Genomic DNA, 16,394 nt, shown 5'->3' with positions numbered 1-16,394 from the left:
TTACCCTATTTATTTTGTTAATGAATTGTACATCGCCTTGATTCTATTTAGTTGCCATTGTTTTTATGAGATGTTCTTCCCCTTGACGCTGTTTAGTGCCATTGTTCTTGTCTGTCCGTCTCCCCCGATTAGACTGTAAGCCCGTCAAACGGCAGGGACTGTCTCTATCTGTTGCCGACTTGTTCATCCCAAGCGCTTAGTACAGTGCTCTGCACATAGTAAGCGCTCAATAAATACTATTGAATGAATGAATGAATGAATGAATAATCTGCTTACTGCGACGACACCAGCATTTGGCTTGGTTTGGCTGATAGTAAATGTTTAAATACCAATTGCATTATTATTATTGTTTGTGTTTGCCTTGTCTTTCTCCTTTACATTGTTACATATTTGGGGTCAGGGACAGTGTCTTCTCCGTTCTCTGCAATTAGAGATTGCAATTTTGCAATTAGCCTCAGGACCACGCCAAACTCATGTTGGATGCTGCTCTGAATTAAGGGTTGTGCTTATTTCTATGGTCTTTCCTGCATATCTCCCTTCTCTGAGGATCAATCAATCAATCAATCAATGGTATTTATTGAGTGCTTACTGGCTGCAGGACACTGTTCTAAGCACTTGGGAGAGTACACTATAACAGAGTTGATTGACATGTACCCTGTCCCCAATGAGCTTACAGTCTAGAGGTTGTTTAAATTCTTCCCAGGATGCATAGGAATCCTTCTTATAGCACCCTGTGACAGGAGTATTTCTTGGCAGGACTTTTGTAATGGAAAATTGCCTTTAGGGTCTGAATTTGCCTAGGACAAGTGTATATTTTTAAGCTATAAACTAATACCCACTGGGAAAGCACCATGGAGATAAGGATAACATCTCTGGAACCACTGAGCCCATTCCCAAGCCCATGCCTGGAATCTGGAACCTCAATCTGTATTTGGGGTGTTTTTTCTCAAACTCCAGGCAGATTGGTGGTAAATTTGAGACTCAACACTGAGCTCAGGACACATGTAGCCAACAGCTGTCAATTTGGTGGCCTCCTCAGCTAGTAAAGAAACATGCCATCAGTCAGTTGGTCAACCGTATTTATTGAGCACTTACTCTGTGCAGAGCACTGTAATAAGCGCTTGGGAGAGTACAACATAATATAACAGACATAATCCCTGCCTACAGAGAATTTAGAGTCTAGAGGGGGAAAAAGATGTTAGGATATATATTATAAATATATAACATTCAGGGTATCATCCAGAGACTGACCACCAAAATATTTTGACTCAATTAGCACAATTACAAATCATCTGGGTACAGAAAATTTTGTTCCCTGGAATTTTTTAAAAATTTATGCAGAAATGACCCTGATCCAGTTTCTTATACAGACTGAAATTTTCATCAGAGGAGAATCTGGGGGCTGATGAGTCATTATCCTTAGCAAAGCCCCCAAAAGATCCCAGTTTACCCACAAATTTATGCCATGCTGAATCCTCTGGGCTGCACTACTCTCTAGGAAAGGGGAAAGTTAACTTTTTTAAACAGCTCAAAGTTCAGGACCGGTTGAGTGTGGTTTCTCAGGGGGGCTCAGTGTGGAGTAGGTGGAACTATTTGATCTAACCCGGTTTCTATTCATTGCAACCTTTCAAAACTGCATGTCCCTAGCTTTTACTCCTTTAGAGCCTGCTTCAGGCAAAAAAAAATAGGTCTTTGTATACCATTCTACTTCACCAGCTATCCTTTTGGATCCAAATCGACTTTAGTCCCTCAAAGACATGGCGGGCCAACTCATTAGCCTCAAATATTTTATACTTGAAACAGGTGTCATGAGAAATCTTCTGAAGACAACCACATTAAAGTCACACTTCTATTTTGCATTGCTGTTTCTCTCAACCTATGACTGTGATCTCAGGTCGGGGTAATAAGGCTTTGGTAGATGGATGGCTGTGTCTGAAGTTTCTAAAGCCTCATAGAAGAGCTTTTTTGGGGGGGTTAAGGAGGGGATTTTGGTCCAGGACCACCCACCTTCTATGCCCCAAATATATATTTGCAATATTTTCAGCATCGCTTTGGGGGTTCCTCTCCCTCATTGGTAATAATGGGATAATGTTACTGTTTCTGTATTTAAGGGGGCCGCTCTCCTTGAGTAAACACTAGGCAAAGAACAGGGTATCAAGTGCTAAAGTTAGAAACAAAAAGGGGCAAATACATCAGTGTAGCAAGGAGCTAACTTTACAGTGTGAAAAAATGGAAGGAGATGTTGGTCACACATTGATCTATTCAGGCACACAAAGGAATTCACTGTCAATAGGATCGTTATTTTGAAAATGAAGGGCAACTCTCAAAGTGTGTGTGTATGATGTGTGTGTGTGCGCTTGTGCACATCCATGTGTGTGCCTCTTTGGAAGAGAATTAATCAGAGCAATGCAGTCAACACGGTTCAGTCAGCACCGAAGTCCCTGGTGTTACTATGCCACAGAGCTGTGTTGCGAGATTTATCTTTAGGAGAGAAATTCTTTTATTTGGAGGGAAATAGAAATAGCCATGGGAGATGACATTAGGGCACTGGACAGAACACAGAGAACATTGGTATGAATTATAAAATGCTGACATCCTCAATCTTGGTTAAAGAGCAAACATTGAAACTTACGAAGCACCTTCTCAGTTTGAACATTTCATGTGTCTCTCCCTGATGTGATGATGAAATGTTTCATGATGGGAATGTTTTCCTCCTTACTGCCTGCTTTGCACACAACTTCAAAATGAGAAGTGGAACTGATGATCAGAGACTGAGAACAGAAGATGTTTTCTGTTCATATGAGCATCTGGTTATGTGCATGTGACCGTTATCTCCGTTAACTAAGATCACAACTCATTTGAAGAGAGATTTGAAAGAGGATGGCCTGTAACTCCATCCAAAAGGGACTGAAGAGATGGGATTGGTCAGGAGGAAGCACCTGGAAGATGTGGCAGGACTCCTTTTTATGTATTCATAAATTATTAATTAGTGTCTTTCTGGCCCATTGGTTTGGGATCTGGAGGTACTCTTGGAGTCACACAGCTGTTTAACAGTGAGGAACACACCACAGCATTTGACACCTGGCTGATGCCCATGAAGGCCTTCTGTGATGGGCAATCTTAACTAAGGGAGAAGTCTTCCTTTCACTTACTGAAGCCTTAAGTCAAAGGAACTGGACTACCCAATTACTCTTTGGGGGTGAGCTGATTAGTCACTTTTTATTTTAAAGTACAGTTTTCCATGGGGCAGCTTTCAAATCCTTTCTGATTGAATCCTAGAAGTCTTAGCTCTCCTTCTCCCTTTCTGGGTAATTAGAATTTTCTAGCAAGGGCTAGTGGAAAGAGCCCAGGATTGGAAATCAGGAAACATGGGTTCGATTTGGGCAAGTCACTCAAGTCCTCTTTGCTTCAGTTTCCTAGCTGTCAAAGGAGGTAAAATTCCTCTTTTCCCTTCTCCTTAGCCTGAAAGCCCCATGTAGGACAGGGGTTGTTTCTGTTCTGATTGTCCAGTCTCTAACCCAGAATTTAGAGCAGTGCTTGGAACAGCCATTAAAATGTCATTACTATTTTTATTCTTTTCCAAACAGGTAAAAGATTTATAACAGGTTCCAGATTTAACCCTTGATAACAGGTTCCAGATTTAACCCTTAAGTGATTCATTTAAGCAAGATGAGGTAGGTTAGAAGTAAGACGACTTGGAAAAAATCAATGCAGAGGAGTCTGGTAAATTTTAGATTGCCCTCTTTTGCACACAACATGTACCATCAAGCCACAAATCCCTTCTCTCAACAAGCACTCTACATTTATTTACCAATATATGCCTGTCAAAATATGTAAATGGATCAGATTTTTTCACCTTTCCAATATCTTAGGGGAATTTATACCAATCGGGTGAAAATGGCAAGGTGGCTGTGCCCACCACCTCTGTTATACCGAGTTCTATTTAAATGATTCCTTTTAATGGGGTCTCATCTCTATATAATCCTTTCCTGAAGGTACGCTTGACTTTACATCATGTATTCTCAAAAACAATCATTCCATCTTTCAGCCAGAAAAAAACACCCAATAAAAAAACAAATTCTTCACTTGAGTCTAGTGTACTTCGGATTACTGACCAAACACCTGCAATTTGTAATCACCAGATGTTGTGCAGGCAGAAAATATCGATAGAAATGGGAAAGGAAAAAAGGAAAAGGAGGGGTAGCAGGAGCTTCCGTCAGCCACAGAAGCTTATACAAGGGAAGCATAGTGAGTTCTGAGTGGAATAAGCAAGTTTACCTATATTATTCTCCACAACACTTATTTTTCACCTATTAGGTTTACGGAACTGACCTGGGCATTCCACGTTAATTTAGATGTACTTGAACAAACTATTCAAATAATTTCAGCCTGTACAGCAAGCACTTCTATTCATGATGAAACTTGGAACATATCAAGGAATATTGGGGTACTTCAGTATAGTCTGAGTCTGGTTATTATTTTTATGTCCTAGATAGAAAAATGTTTTTTATACCTTGTATTTTAAGGACATATCTGCTGTCAGAAATATTACCTAATCCCAAATGAATTCCTAGAAGGATTATTTAACGTTTATTTTACTTCCTTTTAAATCTTTGAATCCCAAAATCTTACATCCCTCATTTTGAAATTGAATCCTTGTTACCTGGAAATACAGATTTATTCTTTTTTTCTGAATTTGTAATACTTGTAGTAGTAGGCAATCCCTTCAATTTTGAAAGAACAGATGAACCCCCTTGGCAGGTATTTTTTATCTAGATGAAATGCCTCTCTCACACAATGGATGTTAGTTTTTTCTCTCATTTTCTAGGAATATTCATTTAAAAGCAGGTTCTCTTTAAAAAGTTCATCTTTTTTTGATGCTTACAAGCCAGTTTCTTTAGTTCTGTTTTTGACAAATCAAGTAAATTATTATGTCATTGACCCTACTTTGGAATTGTCACCATGTAGTAATAATGATAAATGTAGTTTTCATTCATTCATTCAATTGTATTTATTGAGTGCTTACTGTATTGCTGAGTTCTTACTATGTGCCAAGCACTGGATTAAATGCTTGGGTAGATACCAGATGATCAGGCTGTACACATTCCCTGCTGCACATGGGGCTCACAGTCTGGGGGTCAGGGGAGGAGAACAGGTAAGGCATCCCCATTTTACAGATGAGAAAACTGAGGCAAAGAGCAGTTAAGTGATTTTGCCGAGGTCACAAGGCAAGCAAATGGCAGAACTGGCAACAGACCCCAGGTCTTCTGACTTAAGAGAAGCAGCGTGGCTCAGTGGAAAGAGCCTGGGCTTGGGAGTCAGAGGTCATGGGTTCGAATCTCGGCTCTGCCACTTGTCAGCTGGGTGACTGTGGGCGAGTCACTTCACTTCTCTGTGCCTCAGTTACCTCATCTGTAAAATGGGGATTAAAAAATGTGAGCCCCAAGTGGGACAACCTGCTCACCCTGTATCTCCCCCAGCGCTTAGAACAGTGCTCTGCACATAGTAAGCGCTTAACAAATACCAACATTATTATTATTATTATTATTCCAGGCCTTTGGTCTTTCTGCTAGGCCTTCATAGGCAGGGTTGATTTTTACCATTGGGTAAACCTGTCAATTGCCTCAGGTTCACTGCCCCAGTGACCTGGGGGTAGTGATTGGGATAATGGTGTGGACAAGAGCACACACCAATACCATTGATGCATTGAGAAGCAGTGTGGTCTAGTGGAAAGAGCATGGGCCTGGGAGTGAGAGGACCTGGGTTCTAATCCCGGCTCTGCCGCTGTCTGATGGGTAACCTTAGGTAAGTCACTTTCTCTGTGCTTGAGTTACCTTACCTGTAAAATGTGGATTAAGACTGTGAGCCCCATGTGGAACATGGATGGTGTCCAACCTGATTATTTTGTATCTTCCCCAGCACAGGGTAAACACTTACCAAATTTCACTTAAAAAAAATCAAGCTGTCTTCTCTCCCCTCTTCCCCGTCTCCACCCCCAACTCTTCAAACGACTGTGGTCACTGACGATTTAAAAAAAAATTGCTCTAGATATAGTGTTGGGGAGAGATTCACTTTTACTGCCCAGAGTCCAGGTCAGTTTTAAAGTGGCTTAATCCCAGGGGATATTTAAATCCAAGAGCTAGGCATGGGGGAAGATTTCCTGAGGAAGATAAAACATTAATCAGTTCTTGCATCAGTAAGTGCTCTTTCCACCTTGGTGCCCCATGCGGTTACTGACCTCTTGCCATGATAGGACGAATACCCTTCCCAAAGAGTACATTGCTTTTTAAGGGAATGAAGACATGCGTGGACATGGAATCAGGTTGTTAATTCCACTGGATGTCAAAGGGGTTTATAATGAATATTTCTATTTCCTGAGGTAAACAACCTGATCAGCATTCAAAGGAGCAACTCCATTGAGTACTGCTTTATGAAATGGTAGCTAATGAAAATAAACGTTTTTAATGTGTATGAGCTATCATATCATTACTCCCCAAGTCCATTCCAACCAGTGCCAGTAGTTTAACTGGGAGGAGAAAGGCTGAAGGCCCCCGGCCCCTGGACACCCAAAGCGGTTGTTGTCAGGGAAACCATCTCCTACAACAAAAACAATACCAGAAGAGACTCTGTGCTGAAATACAGTAGCAGAGAGCTTCAGCCCATCTCTGAGTGCTTAGAACAGTGCTTGGCACATAGTAAGCACTTAAAAACTACCATAATTATTATTATTACTCAGGTATTTTCTCGGGTTGTGGAAAGCAGACTGAATGTAAAGTCCACTATTTGTCAGGTCTTTTAAAAACACTATCTCACCCCTCCTCTTTGACCCATGTAGAATAAATTCTCTGTTAGATCTCAACCTCTGGCTAATTTAGCTTTGTTTTTATAATCCAGTTAGTGGACTAGCTAGGAGTTTTCATCATCGTGTCACTCGGCACCTATCTCTTCACTCCTGAAGTAATTTCATCAGCTCTTTCTCAGACACAGTATTTTCTAGACCTTCCCTAATTTGCATTTTTATGGTAATTGTTAAGCACTTATGTGCCAGGCACTGCACTAAGCGCTGGGGTAAATACGAGCTAATCAGATTGGACAAAGTCCATGTCCCACACGGGGCTCACAGTCTTAATCCCCATTTTACAGATGAGATAACTGAGGCACAGAGAAGTGAAGTGACTTGCCCAAAGTCACACAGCAGATGAGTTGCAGAACCGGGATGAGAACCCAGGTCCACTAGGCCATGATGCTTCTCGTTGCATTGTTTTCCTTTGAACCTAATTCCCCTTTCTCCCTTGCCAGAAAAGTCCAAGCTGAGAAAGTGTGCCCTACTGTATCATGGAAAGGTAGTGTCTCTTGCAGGTTATGTTCCTAATAACATATTGCCAGTTCCAAGTCAATCATTTAATTGAGTACCTTCTGTGTGCAGAGCACTGTACTCAGTATTTGGGAGAGTACAAAACTACAGAATTGGTTGACATGTTCCCTGCCCTCAAGGAGTTTACAGCCCAAGAGTTATGATTTTCTCTCCATATTCAGTAGAGAACTGCTTTATCCAGGCCCTGCTCATCTTGAATGATAATGACTTCAACTTCAAATGTCTGCTATTACTACCCTCCCCAAAAGAAAAGATCCAGGTGGAAACTATAATTGACTTTTTAAAACGCTTCAATTTTGGTGTGGATACAGTTATAATTGCCTGGGGGGCATCTAATTTTGGGAAGACACTCTTGTAGGAACCATCCAGCCTCCTTTTCTCCTTGGGTCAGTGCAGGAAATATCAAAAGAACCAAGGTCAGATTTCCTGTTTCTTTTTTTTTTATAATTCCTTCTGGAGTTGATTTCTGTTGACAGGATCATTTTTCTAGCACCTTGCTTACCCCTCTGTACATGATAAACGATTGGTGGTTTTCACTGTACTTATTACCTTACTATTTGACTTCTTTCATTGTTTTTCATCCCTTTTTTCTGCTGGATTTGTGGGTTACTCATTGAAGGCCTTGATTTCCTTTCTTTCTGAAATCTAGCACTTTGGGCCTCAAAATTGGACTCAAGCCACAGTGATTTTATCGATTGATTGATTCATTCATTCAATTGCTAAAATGGTTCAAATACTATATTGCTGTGGTGTACTCTCCCAAGCGCTTAGTACAGTGCTCTGCACAGAGTAAGCACTCAATAAATACAATTGATTGATTGATCCCCATTTCACGTGGTAAGGGAAGAACAGAGCTCATGAAATCATAATGAATTAAGATGGGAAAGATGTTGGGAAAACATTAATCTAGGCATGACTATAGCTTGCAGAGCTGTAATTAGCTAGATGAGCAACAATGGCTCAGAAAGGATAAATGTGCTTCTGCGTGGGATTTAGTCCATATGTTATTTTTCAACACAAAGAGCTCTCTCTTCATCATTTGCCTCCTTCCTCTGTCATTCTCACTGTGAGTTAGAGAAGAAATATGTAGTGAGAGAAGGAATACTAGATAACTAGGTTAATAGCTAAGGAAATTAAAATGTGACCATAATCTATCAATTGGTTTCCTGAATTATAGATAATTGCATGTTACCTACAACATGCAATACGTCTTGTTGGCTTGGTTGGTGTAAACAGAAATACCTCCAACATAGGCATGTTCATTTAGATGTCCACTCATGCTGGATACATTTTTTAATGCTTTAGAGAAACAGAAATGAGTCTTGGCTATCAATGAGTGTTTTGGGTGGACGGGCAATATCTGAGTGAGTTGAATCTGCAGGTGTTGCTTCAGTGCATCGCTAATCTGAACCTTAATTCCGGCTCTGCCACTAGTCTGCAGTGTGACCTTGGGCAAATCACTTAATTTCTCTGTGCCTCAGTTACCTCATCTGTAAAATGGGGATTAAGACTGTGATCCCTAAGGACTGTGTCCAACCTGATTACCTTGTTATCTACCCCAACACTTAGAACAGTGCTTGACACATAGTAGGTGCTAAACAAATGCCATCATTATTATTCTTAGATTGCACGATCCTTGAGGGCAGGGATCATATTTGGCTTCTGATTGTACTCTCCCAGGCATTTAGTATAGTGTTCAGTATTGACTGGGGGTTAAATTAGTACTGCCTTTGGTCCATGCGCTCAATGATTTCTTTTGCATCTTACATTCACCTGCTTCTGTTCCAACTAACTATAAGAGTGACAGTCATAATGGTGGTGTTACCTTGTGTTAACACCTCCACAAGCAAACAGACAAACAGAAAACTTTGCTGCAGTTCCAGTGCTCTGCTAAATGGTATTCTGAGCTCATTGGTAGAGGATCTGCATTCACTCTCTGAAAGCAAACCTTAGGTGGAGCATTCATTTTCCACTAGCTGCACAAAAACACTGGGAACCGGCTCAGAATCTTTACTTGATGCGGTCCACGGTTTTGGTTTCCAGATTTGATTTTGTTTTTCTTCTTCTTTCAAAAAATGATTCCCATTGCCATTTGGCCCAATGTCTCATCTCTGGGACAAACTGATTCCTGGATTTTTCCATTTACATACAGGTCTGCCAGTCATTCAATTGCAACAGACTCTGAGTTCTGAAACTGCAGCACTAAGGCCTGTGTGCAGTTGAACCACAATAAAAGTTTTCGGTGTTGATCGGATATCCGAAAGAAGCATCAAGTTTCCTTCTCTAACTTCAGCCCTTGGTGTTATGTCACCATCCAGGGGTAGATCCAGGTATGCTAGGATCTGGTGCAGAAGGAACAAACCAGTCACCGGCAGCGCTACAGACCCAATCCAAGATAATCATCCAAGACTCATGAAATCTGACATCTACTGAACTTATTTCATCATACTGTCCTTGCACTGAACCTCTGAGCAAACATTTTCTAGTCTTTCCTCTAGTTCTTTTGTTCTCCCATTAGCCATCCCCAGAAATGAATCACTCTTCTATGCCACATCACTGGTCCAACAGCCTGGTCTTAGATTTACTCCTTTCAGCTATCAGGAGCCATCTTTCAAGCCACCTTCCTGTTTATTGCCTTCAGACTGGGAAATTACTAGCTGAACAGTCAGTCCCTCCGAAGGCCAAGTAGAGTTTGCTGTCCTCGAACAAATATTCAAGCCAATGTCTTTCAAATGTTATTGTGAATCACCTTTCCCTCCTTCCTTCCCATGCTTCAGTCATCTTGTTGGCTCTAAATTTCCACCTTTGTCTCAGGCTTCAGCTGCCTTCAGTTTATTGCACATGACTGCTATTGTCTTTGTCTCTTCTATCCGCTTCAGTGTGTCTCATTTTCCTAAAGTACCTGGCACCCACTTTTCCATAACATTGTTCCTTTGTTCCAGGAAAACATAATTTCAGGAGGCAGCAGAAACTCAGTTCCAAAGGCCATGGGGTGATATCCTCCCTCACCTGATCTTTATTCATGTCTGGTTTTAATTGCATTTTTTTTTCCATTTCTCAAGCACCATGCACCTCCCTTCCTCCCTGACAGGAAGGAGCATTTTATTTCGCATTTAAACCGCTTTCCTACTGATCTCTATTCTTCAGATGTTCCAGAGGCCCTTGTTACCTGTTGGTTTTTCTCATGTTGGGTGATCTGTTGGCCTTGCTATAGTTTATTACCATTTCAACTTCTTTTTCTCTTTCCAAAGTTAGGCAGAACTTACAACCTGCTGTCTTTTCTCATCTTCACTATCATTATCTTCAGTCCAAGTCTTCCCCATCTGTTTTTTTTTCCCCTAACACCGTGCTCTTTAAAGAAACAAAGAGGAGACTTATGTGATGGTTTCCACTGCCTGAGCTTCTCTGGCTTTGTTTGAGGGGAAGGCTTCAAATCCAAAGCTAAACCTTGACTTAACACGCAAACTCAATTGACAAGAGGGGTAGCTGTATTCAACCCGCCTATCGGCAGAGGATACAATCAGAGGGTATTGGCAGGTACCTTCTTATCTCCCTAGTGCACTGAAGAAACTCAATTCATTAAAATAATAAAAAAAGATCTCAGGCCCTCATGTGAGCGGCATGTGATTTTTTTTTTTCCCCACATACGCTTGGCTCAGAAGGCTCGGTGCCTATTATACATTCCATTTATAAATCAAACACCCCACGTCCTGAGGCTGCACGCTGACATGTCAGCGAGGTTTGGGTCAACCACACTCTTCCACGTGAAGAGCAGATTAAGGCAGAAAGAGAAGCGGCTCCTTTTTTTTCCAACCGGTAATAGGCAGTTCATCCGTTCAAATTGGGCTCCGACTCCGAAACCAAAGTCTCGCGAGCGATAGGAGCAAAGAAACTTGACATCAAAGGACCAAACGGATCTCTTCCCTTAACTACCTTCACTTTTCTCTTCTTCCTCTTCATTATGTTCATTGGGAAGGGGTGAGAGCGGGTATGAGATTGGAAAAAAAATAAATCTAAGAAAAGACGGCATAAAATCTCACCTGGAAAAAAACTGGATCTCTGCAATCCTATGTGTTTTGAGTTCTGGAAGTCTTAAGAGACATCATGACTCCATGATCACAGCTCATTGACTTTCCACATCTTGGCTCACCAAGAGTCATCAGGAAACACCTCCTGGAGGTGATCCCTAAATCTAATATTCTGATGGTTCCTCCTGTCATCTCACCTTCGGTTATAACTTGGCCAACACTGAACCAGTGAGGCTGCTTGGGAGTGAAATACAAATGGACTGTATATTGAACTTCCATTGTTATTTTCCTGACCTATCCTAACCAGAACAAGGAAGAGGGGCACTTTAGAACACTTCAGATTTGAACTCTTGAGGGAATGAAAATTTGGATTCCCTGTTGATTCTTATGAGTTCTCCAATTTTGAAGCTTGAGCAAGACCCCAAGAGAGCATGAATACATGTCTAGTTTTCATGGGATTTCTTTTTTAAACCAAAAAAAGTTCATGAACTTACAGATTCCCTCTTTGTGGGACAACTATTTCTAGGACAAAGAATGCAAACACTGAAATAGGAATGGTGGGAAAATGATGAAAATGGAAACTTTTTAGTTTTCTATCTATACTCTATGAATTTTAACTGAGTTTGCATTATTCTTGAACATCCATCTTTCTTAAGGAGCTTTATGGCATTGTAACAGTCATTACTCTAGTGGGTGGTGCTTATTGCAAAATTATCCTTACTCTGAAATTACTGTTTCCATTTATCAGCTAAATTAAGGCAATGTCTATTAGGTGGCTAATGCACAATTTAGAATGACTGGGCAGGTGGCTGTCTTTTCAACGTGTTTTCATTAATCATTGGAATGGCCTATATAATTGTGTGTATACTCATAGATATGTATATGTCTACATATTCAGGACACTGAAAGTTTTTAATCCTCCTATGTCAACTACCTTTTTTTGACTGGCAAACATCACCCCTTGGGTAAAACTGGGAATGCTAGTTTCATGCAAAATGAGTCAAATTAATTTATTAAGGGTCTAATTTGCTTAACAACAATGTTTAGATAACATACCCGCCATTCGTTGGGAAATGTTTTTCCACAAATGAGAGGTTTTCATTTTCTTTTGAAATATACTGGTTCAGATCATGCACCATGGAATGTTCTATTATTGATATTTTACAGCTTTCAGCAATTGTGCACTTTTTCCTATCTGCAATATCTTCTCCGTCCTACTCTTTCATATCCAAAGGGGCTGACAACCCTCTTTCTACCCAAATGAAGTGGAGAAAAGGATATATACACAACTTCCAAGGACACAGATAAAGCCTCACAGGAACTCCAAACTCATCAAACCTATTGGGTGTTTTTAGCAGCAGCAGTAATATTATTTATTAAGCACTTACTATGTACAAAGCACTGTACTAAGTGCTGGGAGAAACTACAAAGGTGAGACAGCATAAGACAAGTTAGCAGAGAATATGAGCACCAGGCACTTCTGAGCTCCAAGCTTACAGACAGTAGCCATTACTGCAAGAACCAAAGTTAGGCTGAACAACTTTCAATGATTTATATATTAATACTCCTTGTAAAATCTGTCTCATAAGCTAACTAATGGTAGGGAAATTTGTTGTTTTTTATTTTGGCTTTTTTGGTTATAATTTCTTTTCTGAAGGAATGAAAAGCATTAGGTTGAATGAGATCTTGCAGAAACCCCTCTGACACAGGAGTCTACATTACTGACAGCTACTGCCTAGAGATGCTGGGGGCTTCATGCTACTCCACTTTTTTAGGAAAACTTGAAGTGGGGAGGTGGCCTTTTACAAGGGCTTTAAAAGTGTAAAGGACCATGCTTTGGAGAATTTGAGGGGTTAGGGCATTCTAAGCAGGGGAGATGGTATGCTCAATGATTGGTGATAAACAATATCCGAAAAGTCAAAAGCAAGTTCTAGTTATGAGGAATATCAGGCGGAGTGAAGAGTGTGCCCTGGGGGATAGAGGAAGAAGAGCACAGAAAGGTTGGGAGATGGCTGGAGGTTTAGATCCTTGATGCCAATAATTTGGAGTTTCTATTTGATGTGGATGGGACCCATGGGGGTACCCACCCCAGACCTCTTGCTATCCTTGGACTGATTATGGTTTAGAAACCCTGGAAAAAGGTTCAGAGTTGAGCCCAACAAAACCTGGAAACTACAGTAGCACATACTATTTAAAAAGCTCCGTCCTCACATGTTTGCTGGTATCCATTTAGTAGTCCCCGAGTCACGCACTGGTTTTGGTACTACAGTAATTGCATTTGCCCCATTCTCCATTATCTTGAATTATTCTACAATTCCTCCTGCCTTACTTGCTACAGCACCACTGTATTTGTAACAAGACTGGCCTTAAATTTTGCTGGGTTTGAGGACTAACTATATCCCACTAATGTTCACATTTCTCATGCTCATCCAAATCTTGATAATGCTAGTGCTCCTGGATATGGTATTGGCAATATTATTATCAGCAAGCATCTGAGGATGACTAGCCATTTTCAGATGTAACTGCTGACTGTGCCAGGTCTCCATCCTGCTAAAGTATATTATCTCAGTGTATGTCTGAAAGCTCATTTCACTGATGTCATTTCTTTCTTTTGAAATACCTATGTAGCTTTGTTACTTCATATTGACCCAGTTGATGTTTGCAAATGCTGCTTAATGGAATAAAACATTTTTTTTTCCTAGAGCCACACTACGCATGAGTTCTTAAACATCTCATAGATTTCAAAATATTTTTTAAAATGAATGATTAGGGGTTAAGGTAGTTATTTCCAAGTTCCCTATTTTCTAGGATCTCAGAGTCTTGAGACAACTTTAAGTTATGATTTAAACTTTGGGAATTTTGTAATAGAACAGACGGATCCAAGTGCTGCATTTGTGCACTCAGTGGGTGTTCAATAAATACTTTTACTACAACTATTGTATTTAATGGCAATTCTTTAACTCTGGGTCCAAAGAAATAATTCCAAACAATGGGTCCTATATGCTTTTACTTACAACTGGCTAACATGATTTCATTTTTCTACTCCCCTCAAAGATATATAATAATCATTTTTATGCAATAAAGGTGATAAAAAAAATCATTTGCAACGCCTCTCTCCAGACGCTCAATAGGAGGGGTGGCCATGTGCCCTGCTTAACAGGTCACACTCCCCTTATATATAATTCCCCAGCCTCTGAGCCCCTTCAACTCCTGATTAGCAAGCTACACTCCTTCTCTCCTTTAATGCTTGACTAAAGACTAATCTCTTACATGAATCCTTCCCAGATCTCCCCATTACCCTCTACCTCACTGGTCTGCTATTTGCTTCAATTACCTAAGTACTGTATATCCCTTTAATAATGTGAACGTATTTATACGTTCTAGGCAATCCTAAATCATAAGTTTTAGCTCTTGCATTCAGTAGCGATACTGATCAAGCATCTCCTGTGTGCAGAGCACGGTATTACACTTTCTCAGTTTAAAGCTTTTTCAGAGCAGATGGTCAATAAATAAATGGTCCCAGCTCTGCCACTTGTCGGCTGTGTGACTGTGGGCAAGTCACTTAACTTCTCTGTGCCTCAGTTCCCTCATCTGTAAAATGGGGATTAAGACTGTGAGCCCCACGTGGGACAACCTGATTCCCCTATGTCTACCCCAGTGCTTAGAACAGTGCTCGGCACATAGTAAGCGCTTAACAAATACCAACATTTTTTTTTTTAATGTCCTTGGTGGTGATGCTGCTTGTGGTGGCTTAGAACTTCACCCTTTTGGTGAAGGCTCAGAGCTACCCTACCTATGATTCCATTGCTCCCAGGCTTGAATTGCTAGTAGAGGGAAGGACATGTGTTGGGAAAGAAAGAATTATTGCCACGGGAAGTTGAGGAATTGTTCCTTGGTCAAGCCGAAGACTAGAATAGACAGTCATCTTTCCAGGTTGGCTTTTGGAGTTTCCATGCAGAGGAATGGACTCAGACTATTTGATCTCCTGACAATTTACTCCTTCAGACTTAGTACCTGATTTTTAAAGTTACAAGTACCTGAACTGACAAAGCTATCAGCTCATGAGCTGTCCCATGAAAAGACTTCCTGTGTGCTTTAGTAAGGCACCTCACAGGAGTTCAATTTGGCTAGTAACAGCAGATGCTGGATGATTTGAGAGACATTGTTCGGAAAAACACATCAGTTCCTTCTGAAACAGTTTTCATAGAGCGGCACCAAGGTTGTATGTGAAAGTCAAGCGGCTTGGGTCTTAGGAACTTAATTTTAAGAAATTCAGTGATCAAAGAGAGAATTTTGTTCTTTGACTTCCTTAAATCTACACTTCTTATTCTTTCATATTTTTTCCTTTCATGACTAAAACACCAAATATTTTATGGTTAAAACGGTATTAGATGTCTCTCTAGATAGCAAGTAAGGCTGAGTGATTCAGAAGACCCACATTTTGATAATAAGGTCCCTATGTAACGCATTTGCAGCCTAGGGAGTAGCTTGGGGGAAAATGACCATTTCCTTGTTTTTAGAGCAATTATAAGTACCATGAAATCTGATCAAATCTTTCTTACTTAAAGGATTTTCATTTCTCAGCCCTTTTACAAAATATCAGTAGGTTTTACAGCATTTGAAAGTTTGTTTTAACAAAAAATAACCCCCAGTGAACTATTATGAGCCAAGATCCTTAAAAATGACTCCTCTGGTTTCTTCTGTGACCTCCCAGCAAACTGGCTTTGCCCACTTCAGAACATTTAAGCCATTAATGACCTCCTCCGGCCAAGTGTAATGGTCTCCTCTCTGTCCTCATCCTCTTTCATCTATCTATTGCCTTTGATATAGCCAACCTCTCATTTCCTCCTCTTCCATAAGCCTTGCCTTTCCTAATTCTCCTTTTACTTTCCTCACTGTTGCTTTGGGCAGTCTCTTCTTTTCTTTCTTTTGATGCCTTCCTTCTCTAAGTGAACTCTTTTTTCCTGGGTGACTACATTTGTTCCCTCAAC

Source organism: Ornithorhynchus anatinus, chromosome 19 (genome assembly GCF_004115215.2).
Source record: "Ornithorhynchus anatinus isolate Pmale09 chromosome 19, mOrnAna1.pri.v4, whole genome shotgun sequence".
Lineage (NCBI taxonomy): Eukaryota > Metazoa > Chordata > Mammalia > Monotremata > Ornithorhynchidae > Ornithorhynchus > Ornithorhynchus anatinus.
The sequence above is the reverse complement of the archived record's forward strand: the minus strand, read 5'-3'. Positions refer to the sequence as shown.